This window comes from Scaptodrosophila lebanonensis, unplaced genomic scaffold, assembly GCF_003285725.1.
Source record: "Scaptodrosophila lebanonensis strain 11010-0011.00,11010-0021.00 unplaced genomic scaffold, SlebRS2 tig00000096-arrow-pilon, whole genome shotgun sequence".
Classification (NCBI taxonomy): domain Eukaryota; kingdom Metazoa; phylum Arthropoda; class Insecta; order Diptera; family Drosophilidae; genus Scaptodrosophila; species Scaptodrosophila lebanonensis.
Window position 1 is genome coordinate 4,476,229 of NW_022060567.1, and position 15,379 is coordinate 4,491,607.

The window sequence follows — 15,379 nt, forward strand, 5'->3', positions numbered from 1 at the left end:
TGCGAGTGTACATGGAACACACAGAAGGAGGCGTGGCAGACCCCACAAAGTATATATATTCTTGATCAGGATGACAAGCCGAGTCGATATAGCCATGTCCGTCTGTCTGTATGAACGCAAGGATCTCAGAAAGTATAAGAGGAGAATAACCAAACTTGGTATCTAGATTCTCCTGAGCCCGAGAAAGGACGAGTTTGTTCATTTTTCCATTTTCATTTTTTTTTTTTTGTGGGGTGGTACAGGGTATTTAAGAGTCGAGCCTGCTCGACTTTAGCATATCTTTCTATATAACTGGCCGCCCAATTCTCCCATTTGGTGTATTATATTTTCTATTTTCCATTTTCGATGGCTTCATCTCCAGGAAGGCATTTCCGCACATAGCCTTGTCCCGACAGTAGCAATTTACCTATCCAGTCTTCCTACCCTATCTTTCAATCCTTGGAACCAACCTTGCAGTTCACCTGCTTTTGGAAGAGTTTTCCCAACATTCTTGGAGCTATTGAAGTGATATTTCTCGTGGATGCTAGATCGGCAAAATTTGCTGTGATGAAACCAATAACACGATAATAGGCGCACATAAATGAACAGCAAGTGACGGAGGGTTTTCTATCTATTCCTAAGCGGGTTTTCTAGCTATTTATGGCGGTATTTCTAGCAATTTTTAGCGATTTTTCTATCTATTATTCGTGAGCCTTCTGACTGATTTTGGTTTTCTACACTTTTTCTAGCTACTTATAATTGGTTTTCTAGCGGATTTTCTAGCCATTCATATCGCATTATTAAGCCATTTTCTACCTTTTTTAGCTTAATAACCGAAAGCAATAACCATTTTCTAGCGATTTTTTTTCAAGGCAATGTATATTAGCCAATAATAATTGATGAGCAATTGAAAAGGATCCCCTCACCAGCTTAGAATTAAAATTATCGCATGTCGCCCTGACACACATTTTTTTCTTGCATTTGTTTCGTAATTGATGTTGGATCTGCGTTCTGCTGTAAGACATGTACTCCATATTTCACTACCATAAGGGTCGTCCCGTATTCTCCATGAGTTTGTTGAGCATTCCGATCTTTCGAATCTTTCACCCACGCTTTTGTACAGATGTGTTTTCTTGATATCGATTTATAAACTAATTCTTATCATTCTGCGGATGAGTTTTGTACCAAACGAACAGATTATTACGCCTTCTTCTACCTATTACATACTTTTGGCACTTTGTCTTTCTAGCATACCCTTCAACCCTGTGGATACAAGGTATTAATAGAAGTAAGCATTTTGCATGGAAGGACATTTTAATATACGAGTACAAATTCTATTAATTCAACTGGAATTTTCTTCATGTTAAAAACAACATTTATGTAGTCAGATCGTGAAATCCACCAGATACGAGAAATCTGGGCATATACATTGGACGAAAGCTTTTTTCGTGATTCGCTGAGGGTTTCCAATTTATCTGCAATATTGATCAACCATGTTAAAGAGCGGCTTAACGATTGCATTTCTTGCATATTTTGAAGCATCTTTTACACACTTTAGCAGAGCTTTCACTTTTTGACGCATTTCCTCTCACAGCCCCTTGACGGGATTTACTTGAATTGCTGATCTTTAACTTCTTCTTTGCCGTAGGATCACAACTGCTTGCTCTTTCAGGTTCGCGTTTCACACAACACAACAAACATTCGGAATGACTTCTTTTTAGAGACAGACGGGTGCTTCCACATGCCGAGAAGCCTGTACTTGATTCTTGTTTGACGACCACCGAGCAATCACTACCACTCTTTGTTTGGATGCATTTTGAGGTCCATCCTCTTGAAGAACACCGTGACAGAGTTCGCACGCTATCCGAGATATTAATTGTGGAAAAACATTCTTTATTTACACAGTAAACATCGGAAGAACGTGCTTCACTCATTGAGCGACCTCCATTTCTCAGACTTGGGATGCTTTTGCTTTCGATCAGCTGTGTACTTTCCGAACGGGTTATATCAATGGATGCAATAACGCGCATAGAGCCCTGAGCCGTAGAGCATTTTCTTCCTTTATTTATACATACTATTCTTCTGTTGCTAATCGCCATTGTTGCTTTTAATGCCGATACCCTTCCTTTGTATACAGACGGTCTCTTTCTTATGCTGACGGTGCCTTCGGATTGGATCGTGCATTTAAAAAACCTACAACAGTTCAGTGATAAACACCTACCTGTCATCTGCCACCTTACACATGTCACAGGCAGACCTAGTGCCCTGGCAGTCGCCCGTGAAATTTCTGCAGCACTCAAAGGCCTGTTACCTTTCCTTAGCACTTCTCGTACTAAGCTGCCATCCTCGAAACGTTTCAGCATCGCGCCAAACCAACAAAACAATATACTAATATACTAATTTAAAAACGAACAAAAAACAAAAGTTGTATGTTTAAGGGAGTCAAGAAACGAATTTTAAATGAACTGAAACATAAAGCCAGAATGAAATGCTAGAGTCGGGCGACACCAACTCCCATACACCCTGTACAGTATTCCACAAACAATGAAAGGAAATTCACATTTTTTTAAATATATTGAAATATTTAAATTTTATTATGCCACATATGCTTACTATATGTAATTTATGCTGAGCATCAATTGACTTCGGGACAGAATTGACTCGTCTTGTCATCCTGGTATAGCATATATACTTGTATGTACTTTGTTGGGTCTGCCACTCCTCCTTATGTGTGTTACATACATTCGTAAAAAACTAATATACCCTCGTACCCTCTGGGTATAGGGTATAGAAATAAAATAAAGTATATTGCTTGGCTTGCTACTTTAGAGATTTTATATGAACTAAGCTACGAAGATATTCTGCTCGGTGGCGAATAATTGGACTGCGAAGGAACTCTTCTGTGTTATGCTCTATAAATCCAATTTTATGGCTTATATCTACTTGTAGATATCTAATATTTATAAGTTTCAAAACTATTCTAAGCCATCTGCTATAGGGACGATCGGTGCATCATACAAATGTTTAATAACTTTTTACTTTAAGAGAATTATTTTTTTTATAATACCATTGTTAAGTCTTCTGTTTTGTATCGTAACACATGCACAACATTCTTCTATGGAGGACGCTGGGGAAAACTTTTAGAGAAGGAGTACGATCTAAAAATATGCTCATAGAAACTTTTATAATGACCTCAAACACACAAAATCAAATCATCAACACATGGTGTGAGAACACTACACTACAAATATTAGATCTTATTTTGGGCTTTGGACATGCTGCACCAATCGAGATGGTCGGTATACGACTCGAAAGGTACAAAGTATAAGAGCATTTCCATATCGCTTTTTTGATCCGGGAATCATTTTGGTGTTGCTGTAACTCATTAAATAAGTTTTTGCGTGTTTGTTTCAATAGAATTCATTTAAAAAACCTTCAAAGTAGTCCTTAAGTTTCCTTTAGAAGATATCACGATGCCAAATTTTCCCTTTATTTATAAGAAATAAAACAACAGACATTTAGTTACGTGATGAACGAATTTAAAAAAATATATTATTGATATTGGAAACGAAATTCATAAGAAGATATTTTTTTTAGACTGCATAACAGTACCTACAACTAATTAGGTTAAGCAATAATAGCAGAACTGGAGTCTTGTGACTTGCAGTTCTACTTTCCAAAATGTTTTTATTATTGATTTCAGCTACAAAATTAACAAATACAATTTTATTGTAAAACGTAAAGTTGAGTTTTCTTGTTCGCTAGAGAATCATTTAATCTAAAGAATAATGGTTTTAATGATTGATGTATCCTTCATCGTTCAATCGTCTACATTTTTACGTATATTGAAAACACAATACAGCACTTTTTTGCTTAAAATGTTCGACTTGATTAAAAGTAGAGATCTGCATTTATTAATTATTATATTTATTTCTATGCTCAAATTTTGAGCATTTTTGTTGCCAAATCAATCAACAAAATGCAAACAAAGAAGTCGAGTTCAATGAATTACGCGGTTAATATATTATTTACAATATTTATAAGTATATGAAGGTGCGCTAATTTAGACATTTGTTAGTCTACAATTAATTTAAGGAATACAAGTATGATAGCTTAATGTCTAATTCAAAGAAGAAAACCAAAACAGACTTTTGTGTCAGGAGCTCTGCTAATAGACTATCCTTTGAATACTTCCTACTATATTTCAAATATAGCTTTCTGACAAAATGCAGGGCAGATTACTGTCCTTTTAAAAGAGCAGCTAATTGCTCACGCTCATTTCCGCTAGGTCCAAGGCCCCAATACGCCACTCAAATGTAATACAAAGCCATAGAAAAGTTAAAAAGAAGGCAAAGGAAATAAAAAGGGCACAGAATCAGACACAAAGAACACAAAGTATTCAGACGAAGACGGCGACGCCAACGTCGATGCATATTAAATGTTTAATGAAGTTTAATGGATGCCGGAAGTTTAAAGCTAAGGCAGCCAAGGCACTTTGGTGCTAGCGAGGAAAAAGCAAACGGAAGAAGCACAAAAGTATGCTATTAGTTGTTGCTTGGCTCGCGTATTGCTTTGACGGCAGCCGTAGGTGGATGTTGTCGTCTCCGTCGCTGTTTGTCTGCCAAATGTGCGAATAAATGGCAACTTTTGAGCAAATTGCGACCCAGTTGCAAACCAATCGGGCTCATCACGTGATAGGAGAAATTATTATATTGTAAGTTGTATAGTTTAGTATGTACAGTGAATCAATAAAGTGTTGGCACAGGCAGACATTTTTATGAAAAACGTGTTTAATACCTATTATTGATGGATTTTGAGAATTTTTTTTGATGCAGTTAGTTTTTTTTATTTTATTATCTACAAAACGCATATTAAGTTGCACCGTTATTCCGCATACAACTTAAAATACACATCTAATATTTTGTTACACCGCCTTTGTCCTGGATAACTGCTTCTAAGGGCCTACGCATACTACCAACTCAGATAAATGTCTTCAAAGGTGTCCATTTAACCATAGTTTTTATCCACACTTGGAAGGACATTTTCTTTGAATATATTGAGGAACACATTTTTGTCAATTTTCCCATCAATAAAGACTAAGTCGGAAGAAGTTTTAATGGTATTTTATTCTTGAAGCTGTTTTCAGGTTTTCGCCTAATTTTCACCAAAATTTCTGTCAATCATACTGCAATAGTGTGATATTCAGTGACGAATCAAAGATTAACTTATTTGGTTCAGATGGTATGTGCATGTGTAAGCGACTACTGTAAGTTGAATATGTATATATTTAAGAACCGAATAATTGTATGTGGACGTGAATATTCAAATGATGTAATTAAATAGCCGATTTGGTATCCCTCAGAATGTAAGCTACATATGCCAATGCACGAAGAAAGAGTATGCATTATTCTTTCATCAATTGTAATAGCGTAAGATCCTGGTATTTATTTGTAGATATTCAACCCTGTTAGCTGTAAGTTGTAACTTTAAACTAACATTAAATAAATAAAGAGTATATAGGCTGCCTACGCAACTGATTCCAACTCAAAACACATTCTTCCCTTCACAGGTCATGATAGTAAAAGTTGTAGCCATCCCATCCATCCAGGTTGAACTTTCTACTTTCTGCCATTGTTTGTCCCAGGTCATATGATTTCTGGCAAATCGTAGGTAGTGGTACTCTTTTTATTTGTAACTTCTTTAAATGCTTGGCATTCCGTTTTGCAGTTACTAAATTGCGCTTACACCGCATTCTTCCCCGATTTTGGCCGCAAAACGTTGAGCATTAGAGGCGGTTCTAAGAATTATTCTTGGTTCAGCTGGAGTTGTCGCCTGCGGACACGCTCCTCTCATATTTTTCCCGTAAGATCTTTATTGCGCACAAAAATAAAAATAACATTTTGACTTCTTCCGATTTTCAATGCAATTTCGCGCTGATTTGGGCCGGAATTGAGATAACCTTTCATTTGACCTTTTTCGAAGTCATTTTTCAATTGTATTCCGCTACCTAATCCACAAAAAAACATCGGTCTAATTTCTAATTTCAAATAGAAAAAAAGTTGGAACCATTTACTTCACGCGGTCGATCACAAAGTCAAACTGGAGTAGTTGAACCTATTCTGATGAACCAAAAATATGCTGCCTTTTTAGCGAATGTAAGACGAAAGCAAAATTCTGAACTACCTTTTAAAAAATACCGTTACTTTTTTGTGCTTTGTTAAAGGTAAGCAAATGAAGGATCACAGTATAAAATTAAGAAAAATGTATGTGCAGTACAAGCTAAAATGTTGAACGAAATTTTTCTTTGAACCTATTCAGATGAGCGGCAGTGTATGCAGTTGTGAGTAAGGAAGGCCAGACAAGTAAAGTGGTTGAAAAGTGTAAAAAAAGACCATTGATTAAAAGGAAGATTTCGACTAATGCATAAAACAATTGTCTTGTTTAAGTTTCTGTCATTTTAAAGGCCCAAACATTTTGATAATTAAAAAAAAAATTACTCCAAAAGTGAAATATTTATTAACAGATTAATCTTGATAAAAAGAAAAATAGTTTTAAGCGTAAAAATGTTAAAGCAGCTTAACATCAAATTTAAGAAGAAATATAATCTAATTATAAGCCGTTTTCTAAACATTTTTCTTGCTTTCAAAATAAAAGGTTTTGCGATTGTTAACTGGCCTTTAAAGGATATTTGTAGCACACCTTATAAGGTAAAATTATTTTTTCCAACTCTCTTATCAACTGAATTGGTCTGTCAAAGGAGAATCCTTTTTGAAGTGTCTTAGACGAGGTGTTTAGCGTTTAAAAAGATGGAGGGGAGCAAATTTATAATCGTGCTACACCGAGTTCGCGCTAAAAGACGTTCGTTTTAAAGGAAGGCTACATATTGTATTGCGACCCCCAGACACCCCCTTAGAATATTGCAAAGATAAAACATAATGCTCAAGAATGGAAATATGAATAAAATCTATTAGACGGACTCCAAATAAATTCCAATGGATAGGTGTCATTAAAAAGGCGCTTCACTCATTTCAGATTTTTTTATTGTCCACTATACACCCGTATTGTAAGCGCATTTAAGTTAGATAATATTTGATTTAAAGTTTATTTGATTGTGATGAAGGGCTGCTTCTAATTTATTGACTTGTTACATTTTGTTCCTTTTTAATAAGAACGTGTGAACAAAATTGCTGAAGAAGCTTTGATAACTTTAAATAAGACTTCAGATGATTTTAAATAAATGCTCTACAATGTTCACTTGCATTGAAATGGGAAAGATTGCCAAACTCCCATTATCTTCATTTATATGTAGGCTAAGTTTGTTATCGCAATCAACTAATGCACCTTGAACCATTGTTCCACATTCGCATTTATAATGACGATTGAACGTTCCAGGCAGTAAGTAAGATAGAGCGGCACGGACTCAAAGGCTCTATTTATTATATTGCTGCAATAGATAAACAGAATGATAAGCATGCCACAATCGCAGAAGGCAGACGGCAGCTGGCAGCTGCTTGCAGTTAATTAACATATTAACGTAAATGCAATGCGTTCAGCAGCAGCAACAACAACAACAAGTGCCTAAGCCACTGCTGCCACTGCAACTGCAACTGCACTTTGTTAATGCACTTCAAAGTGCTTACACATCAATGCAATGCAATGCAATGCAACGCATTGGAACTGGCAACTCATTTGCATATGCAACAACAATAATTACATGTGTTTCCGGGGCGTGGCAACAGACTTACGCCAAAATCCAGGCACCCACACCACACGTACTCCCACCAATCCCACCTCCAGCTCCAGCTCCACCACCCACTCCCAAACCCTAGCCACGCCCAAGCAATTGTAATTCATTAGTAGACAAGAGCGTCGTGTCTATGACCAAATGCATTTACAATGTGTGTGTGTGTGTGTGTGTGTGTGTGTGTGTGTGTGTGTGTGTGTGTGTGTGTGTGTATTATAGAGTGTGGATTATGCAGTTCCGCTTGAATGCTTCTTGCCCCAAGTCGGGCATACGGAGGGGCGGGCAGACAGACCGACGAATGCGCTTTGCTCTAGAGATGGCAGAGTGATGGCATCTAGTCTCTGATACTACATAGGGTCGAGGCATGGTAGCGTTTCCCTCTCAAGTTGCTGCGTAAGTTCGCCTGCATTTAGACAAGAAAAAAGTTGCTGCTGTTTCTAAAATAATACTGTTAAGATTGAGCTACTTTTCCGTATTTATTCAACGGTTTATAGCAAGGCTCTGCGAAACTATGCAACTTTTGCAGCTCGGCATATCCAAAGACTCGCCATAAGTCTGTGCGAAAACAGTCAACACACAAGACCTTTTCCACTTTTCTCAACATTGCAATGTGGTCTAAATCGGCAAGTTTTTGGCACAAACTCCAAAAATTATGGTATCTTCAACATTGATGTTATTAGAAATTACGGGGCTAATCGGACCACTGCCACTCCTACCTCTCATATGAATCAATGCCAGCATTTTAGTTTGTTCTGTTGTTCAAGATTTTACTTATGTTGTTATACGATTTTATTCAAATAGTGAAATATTTCTAATTGATTGTAATACCAATTATAAAATAATATATATATTTCCCCAACATCTAACTCGTGTTATATTGAGTTTTCATTCTCACAAAAGGATTCAGAATCGTCACAAGTATAGTTTGAAGCATTTTCGACGTCTGGTATTTTAAAGAGTTCAATAACTTTTGTTGATACATTATTTTTACGCCTTTTTCTTTCGCTAAGAGACGAACTAAACGCACAAGGATCAGAGGTATCACTTGCCTTTTCAAAAACATCGGCCAGATTATTCGTTCGACAATATTCGTCGGTCTCTTTGATAGAATTCGTTTCGCGCATCTGAGAATTTTTCCCAAGACAAGTTGGTTGACTAATGACGATGCAGTGATCTGCGAACCGCGAACTAAAATTTTGCATTGCAATTTCATTTACTTAACATGTAAATTTCCAAAAATTTAACAATTTAAAATTGACCACTTTTAAGAGTTATTGCCAAAAAACCGGCAATTTAGAATAATGTCATTTTTAAGGTAAAATTTTATAATAATTCAATTACAGATTGATTTTGAATATAGATTTAGTAGAAACAATATATATTTATTTCTTTATTAAAAAATCACAAAAGAAAGCAAATGTAATCGATTGCAGACGAGGAACATGATATTGTAGAAACCACAGGTCACCGCTTCCCTACACACCTTGCTTTCCAATATAAAAACTGAACCCTTTGGTAAATGCGGGTTCATACAGTCATGCTAGAGCAGCCATCCACACGATCAATGTGGCTATCGCTAGTATTGATGTAACCGAAAGGTAAATAATAAGGTAAGATATATAAAACATAACTCATGTTTTCTTGTTGAACATGAAAAAAAATGCTTAGTGCAGGAACTTCTTCGGCTAATACTGCTCGTTCCTGTTTCGGTGACAAAAATAAAAGGATTTTTATTAAATTTAGCCTTTACATGATTTTTAATTTAATTAATTGGTTTTAAAAGGCTTAACTCGAAGAATTTTGTTCTAAATTAAAACCTGAGTATACATATATGTTTGCTTAAATATTGGTTTATTAAATTGGCAATACTTGTAGAGCAAGAATGGCCAAAAATGGACCTATCCCACTTAAAATCATTGGTTAGCTCTATGTCATTTCGTTTAAGTTCGGTAATAATGAATAATGGGAAGCCTATTGGTTACTAAGTTCACTAAATTATATCGAATTTAATTAATTTAAGTTAGCTAATCGTATAAGTCGAAAATATCATGAAGAGTCACATATAATTCTTTATAATGAAGTAAAATCTACATTAAGTATTGTATGATTCCTGTGACTTTTTTCTTATTTTCTGTTTTCTATTTCTATGCTTAATAGTATGCAATAGAACTGCGAACCAATATGAGACACATATAACTCTTTTACTGAGACATATTGACGATTCACGATTCGTCTGGCTTTGAATAGAAGAAAATGAATGAAGAAAATTTAAGACACTTTTTTAAAAATTAGTTGCTTTAATTTATAAACCGATGCTTCATTGACATTTCGTTGTTATTTAGCGTGACTCACGACATATCTGCCATCGCCAAGCACGCATATGGAGGGCGAGCACTGATCGCCACTTTATCTAATACGAGGTATTACGCATACGCCCCCACTACCTTTGTGTGTAGGGAGTGATGGCGGCGTTGGACCAGATTTTATCATTAAAATTACATAAAAATGCAACAAGAACCATTACAAGATTCACTGAAGCGCAATACGCACTCAGTCACACCCATACACCCAAATACTCGTACGTACACACACACACACACACACACACACACACACACACACACTTATGGATGGACAAACACGTTATTAGCCGACGCGTCTGCAGCCTTGACTACTGCAAGTGGCATTAGCGTAGCAATAAAAGCAACAACAACAGCAACAACAGCAACAACAGCAACAACAACATTTACAAAAATTGCAGCATTACTTTTTCCTAGTACAAGAGATTTGCATTTGTTTGCTAATTGAAATTAAACAAACAGACAAGCAGGCAAGGAGAGAGTGGTCGGCTTCTGAATGTGCCACCGCTTGACCCAAGTAATCCTTTTGTAGCGCATTAAAACGGTATAAAATGTCGAAAGGGTACTGCACGATAATTTAAATCCATTTGTTCAACATTTGTGCCGCCAACCCACCAACCTATCGCTTCTTCAAATGCTCGGCTCACATCAATTGCTACGCAGCTTTTGCTCGGTAATTAGTGAGCGGAAAGGCAAAATAAAAAGGAACACAAAGGCACAGAGTCCCATAATCAAATGTTTAAAAAAAGATTTGCAAGTAAATCCCAAGGAATTATTTGCCACTTGAAACGTTTAAAAATGCCAAAAAGAATCTGTCGATGTTGCTGACGACACTGTCGCCGGCGCGCACGACTGATGAGGGTGCAAACGCGACAAACAAAAAATACAAAATAAGAGGGAACAAAAAACAAACAGGAAAAATGGAAAAGAGAAGAGGAGAGAAAATAAAATCGCACCCAGCTGGAGTTGGAGGTCAGACAAACTTAATGAGCAAATTGTCAAATGCCGTGGCAAGACGCGCACTTAAACATGCCGGCTGGAAGGCCTCGTCAGCGCCATCACCAGCACCAGCGCCATCGCCATCGCCATTGCTAACTTCAGTCTCGGAAAGAAACAGAAAACAAAAAAAAAACATGAGGGGATGGTCATAAGAAAAATAACTTAATGCACAAAAGTAGCAAAAAGTAAAAGTTGCCGCCACCGTTGTTAGCTATGTTTGGGGATTTGAATAAACAGTTACGCTGATTTAATTTGGCCCGCGTCCGCCGAGCTGCCATCCTGCCATCGGGCCATCGTCCCATCATCCCATCGAATCTTCCACGCATCATCGCAGGCTGGCTGGCTGGCAACAAAATCATCAGCAAGGAAAAATTCTATCACAGTATGTCGTCTGTCACCCTCGATTTGATTTTTAAATTGCGTTCGTGATAAATTGACGAAATGAACAGCAATAACGTTCGCTGTTGATCCAAAAAAAAAACCAAAAAAAAAAAAAAAATGGAAATGTAAAAAAAATTCAAGTCAAATTGACAACTGTCAGTGCGCGGCCTGGACGCGGAGGGTGGCATGCAGCGCGCCTGAATAGACATATAAAATTAACTGCAGACTACTTATCTTATTTGTTGCCAGGGGTGCAGGGCGCAGCGCAAAAAGATGAGCAAGAAAACCAAAGTCGTTTCATATACGAGTATGTACGAACAGAGCCAGCCAAGTGGTTGACCAATTGCCAAAGTTGTGGCTTCCTTCACATAGTAGTACTCATAGAAGAGGGGCAGCAAAGTACTTTTTAAACAGAAGCAGGACATATAACCGGATTCCAAAAGCAACCCATGCAAATGGTCCCTTTGCAGGCGTATCTGGTAAAGGCGATTACTAAGCTTTGATACAAGTAGGAATCCTATATTTGCAACGTTCTCGAGCAGCTGAGAAAACACAGAGCATAAAAATACTCTGTATCCAAAAGGGTATTTTAGAAAAAGTTCACATTCTTGATGAGCATGAGAAGTCGAAACATTCTAGAGATGTCGGTCTGTTTGTTAGTTCTATTAAGTCCCGAAAATTACAACTGTTTATGCTTCTTACTCCACTTTTTAAAAAGCAAATGAGTGTAATTTCGATATAAAGATAGTTCAAAAGTTCGAAGCATCGTCGACCTCACAGACTATATATATATATATATATATATATATATATATATATATATATATATATATATATATGTGGGTTGGTTGGTAAAACAAAAGCGTATAAAGAGAAGCACCCTAGACAACATTAAGTAGGTCCGCGTAGGACAGACGCTCCATCAACGACAACAAGAAGAGTTCGCTTTGAGACGGAGTTAAGGACAGACCGTCCGCCAACGATATAAAAGACAAGCCAACGAAGTTTAATGATTTTTAATAACTTTTGTATTTCAAAATTTCCTAATATTATATTGTATCCCAAATATCAGCCTAACCAATAAACCTAACCCCACATACATACCCCTCTTAAGATGTTAAAATCTACCCAGACATATACATACTCCTTATATCCGTCTATCTAGAAGAATGTCTAGGGCACATTAGACGAACGTGTTATGTAGACAATCGTATTGCGCAGATATTCCAAAATTCCACAACTCGATTAACTTAACTTTGCACACGTAAGTTATATGCCTATACCTCCATTTCAAATACCATTCAAATTCTAATAATCCAAAGAAAAGTTATACTAATGTGAAATACTATACGACTAACCCAGCATGAAAAACTTTCACATTCCTTAACAGAAGATGATCGACCTCGGGGTGGAGTTATTATTAATGGAAACAAGAAAGCAAAAATTAACTGACAAGCTTCTCAAACTAACACATCAGTGCATCAGTGCATATGTAGGTGTGACCTACTCAACCCAACGCCAGCTCAGAACCATACTTGAAATACTCTTCCTTAATAAGCTGAAAGAGCTAGCGGTCTGTAATGTCAGGAAAATATAGCAAGAGAGCTGCGTAAAACTTGCCGAGACAGGCTCCATAATACTAATAACATTTGCTACACATACCCTGCCTGAGTGCACACTGTTTGGATTCCCTTACTCACGCGATGGAGCAATTGCCCCAAATCTAGAATTATCAAGAAAGTCTGCCAAGGGACTCGCATTACTTACGTCCAAGGTCAGAACACTGATACCAACATTATCCAATCGTGAAAAAATTAGTCCTCCCAGCTGCACATCTACAAAACTAACCAAAATCAGGGTATAACAAAGAGTCATCCACTGATTAACAATGTCCAATACTTTTCAAATAGTACACATTACAGTACCACAAAAAAACGGATAGAAAATCTGCTTTTCTCTCTACCACACCAAACATAGTGACAAAGACAAGGCATCAGTTAACAACAAACATCCCAACAAACATGCCAGTCCAGATATCGCAGATAAAACAATAACACACATATCCAAATCAAACAGCACAGAGAACCTTAACAACAAGAATAGGGATTCGGGGTCATAATCCAAATTGCTGAGCCAACTGCAACTAGTGACTTGGCAGATTGTATTGACAAATACATGGCTAATAGTAGTACTATATCATAAAGTCTTCTGGTTCAGAAATGGAAGTAACAGGCGGCAGGTCGTAATACGATTCTAGAGTGCCTGGCGGAGAGAGGAAGAATCCACTCCCTCACCAGTTAGCCACAGAGGAGCCATAAGTTCACAAAGCTCACAATGGCCAATTCAATGGAACGGATATACAATTATATTTAACAAAGCAGAGTCGCCAAACGTTATTTCATTGCCAATATCATACATTTAAAGACATGGACGAAGACTCTCGATCAGAGGTGAAAATAAAGGTTTCAAAACTCTTGGCGGAAGCACAAGGACTGGGCGTTATTCAGCAATACAACAATCATTTTTTATTAGAGACACATGTAGATGATGTCTTACCAGATTTGGGAAGTGATATGGAATCGGGTGGAAGTAGCTCTGAAACTTATCCTTCGTGTACTGGAAGTATATCATCCCAAATGTCGACATATTCCTCCGATTCCTCCGATTAAGAGAAGTTATCCAAATTAGTCAAATTGTTCATTTTATTTAAGTTCGAATCTTGTTCGAAAAGTATGTACTCATAGTTGCTTGATTTGTGAAAAAATAACTGTGCAATTAAAACTCTAGAAATGTCGTGGGTTTACATTTCTCAGTCTTGAGTGAACAAGTACAGTATTTTGATTGAAAAAATGCTGAAAATAAACAAACCAATTGTTTTCGAGCTATATTCAAAGCAAAAATGGGAAAAGTTACCGTTGAAGCGTTGAAGACGAACCACGTCCAATAAAACCCTTCTATTAACAATTAGGGACATTACTGATTCTGTTGGCCTTTTGAGTAGATCAATCACACGATTTTAAGAGAACTTTGTGCCTCGTAAAAGTCAAATGTCGTTTGGCCCCAAAAAACTTGCACCACTTCAGTCGTTCTTTCTGCCCATATCGCCAAAAATGAGAAACAAATCGGTCCACAACCACCGTATAAACTTGATTTAGGTCAGTGGAACTTCTGGATAAATTGAAAGAGAACTCAGGGAACATCGTTTTGACACGTAACATTCTAGAAAAGGATTTTTTAGACTGCTTTGAGGATTAAAAAAAGTGTTTGCATATGTTATACAAAATTTAAAATCGATTTTTATAAAATACCAAGATTTTCAAAATTATAACAATAAGACCGGGTCATATACTTGTATATGTTCACAGTAGTACGATGTTATATGCGCGCATGGCAGAAGCAAGAAGAGCGACCGGCACACATTCAGGACGTAGTACTGGCGTTAAATTGTTACCCACTTCACCTTTCTATCCTATTAACCGATTGGGAAGAAACACTTGAAAAAGAAGTAGGGACTTACTTATACAATTACGATTGTACGAAAGTTAAGTTTGTTTTGTTTTATATAAACCAAATATTCGCCTATTATGCTTCGGGTACAGGGTACAGCATACCCATAATTTTGGTATCGGCGTCTGTTAGCAGGATGTGTATGTACAAGGATAATTGGGACGATTTCCCTATCGGTAGGTAATTTTGAGATCTCCAGCTTTTAACTGTGTAGCATCTGAATAAGAGATTTTTGGCTGCGCTGTAGTTCTTGTAGTTAACTCTTCATAAGAGCCATGAAATTTATAATATTTTCTCACAATTGTTATAATACTAGTTTGGGATCTTCGGATCCTTTGTGGTGCAAGGCCTTGTTGCTGAGATTTAAAAAGAGTGGTAATAGGGGCAGATTAGGCGGCTATATACGATA

General features: G+C 37.0%; 1 protein-coding gene and 1 long non-coding RNA gene across 2 annotated transcripts in view; both read right to left on the reverse strand.

Moving 5' to 3' along the window:
* Positions 1–15,379, reverse strand: part of LOC115627570 (centrosomal and chromosomal factor) — a 57,282-nt gene that overhangs the window by 40,458 nt on the left and 1,445 nt on the right. The window lies entirely within an intron of this gene.
* LOC115627571 lies at positions 1,275–2,424 on the reverse strand. The gene is made up of 2 exons (XR_003995704.1): positions 2,201–2,424; positions 1,275–2,143 (listed from the first exon to the last, which is right to left on the reverse strand). It is a non-coding gene; the product is annotated as an uncharacterized LOC115627571 (long non-coding RNA).